Source organism: Halyomorpha halys, unplaced genomic scaffold (genome assembly GCF_000696795.3).
Source record: "Halyomorpha halys isolate HHAL.00 unplaced genomic scaffold, Hhal_1.1 Scaffold76.1, whole genome shotgun sequence".
Lineage (NCBI taxonomy): Eukaryota > Metazoa > Arthropoda > Insecta > Hemiptera > Pentatomidae > Halyomorpha > Halyomorpha halys.
In genome coordinates, this window is record NW_027110545.1 from 528,764 (window position 1) to 529,992 (window position 1,229).

Below are 1,229 nucleotides of genomic sequence, written 5' to 3' on the forward strand. Positions count from 1 at the left end.
GCTTATGTTTATTTATGATTTGTATATATATAATTTTATTTATTGGAAGATTATTGATTGACCGTGTGTATAGATGAATGGAATATGGTCCGGGTGCGGTAAAAAAAAAACTCAAATAGTAGATAATTATACTATTTTATTGAGCCAACGTTTCGCCCCACGTTTCAGGGCTTCGTCAGGGCTAAAAAAAATACAAACACTATAGTTACAAAAAGGAAAAAAAGAAAAAACATAAGTGTAAAATAACAGGGGTATAAAATGTAAAAAAGTAAGATATAATAAGAAAAAGTAAAGGTTGTAAATAGTAAATGAAAAGGGTAATAGTAACAGATAGATAAGAGAAAAAATATTAAAGAAAGTACAAATAAAGAGATGAAAAAAGAAAAATTCATCTCTTTATTTGTACTTTCTTTAATATTTTTTCTCTTATCTATCTGTTACTATTACCCTTTTCATTTACTATTTACAACCTTTACTTTTTCTTATTATATCTTACTTTTTTACATTTTATACCCCTGTTATTTTACACTTATGTTTTTTCTTTTTTTCCTTTTTGTAACTATAGTGTTTGTATTTTTTTTAGCCCTGACGAAGCCCTGCAACGTGGGGCGAAACGTTGGCTCAATAAAATAGTATGATTATCTACTATTTGAGTTTTTTTTTACCTCACCCGGACCATATTCCATTCATAATTTTATTTATATTCATTTAAGTTAATACTTATTGTATTACTTCTCATATTTTCAGTCTAATCCCGTACTACAATATGATTAATTTAAAACTAAGTATTTGTACCTGTGGAATCAAAAAACACTCTAGAGAAAATATAACAAATTGATTAAGTGTTGAATAGTTTTAAGGTTTCATAATGGAAATATTTCAAAGTTAAAATCACCATTGACTAATCCGGGTAATAAAGAGATATGCCTCCTGCCCACTCCCTAAGCGGTCGAACAAACCACCCATTGACCAATACTAAAGTGTCCAGTTGCAAGAAAAATACTCGGTTCCATTGAGAGAGCTCCGAGAGGATTAACTGATCTCGAACTGTACAGTTTGTGAACTTCAGGAGTGAATGGAGAACTGGAACCCTTTGAGGACGGTCATTGGCAGATCTTAGGATTAGTCCCTGGAGAAAGGGTTCGTCATAACTTGACAGCCGGGGCCCTGTCCCTTTGTCGGCCCCTCACAATGTCGCTCCACGTGCCCGCTGCAGATGCTCCACCACA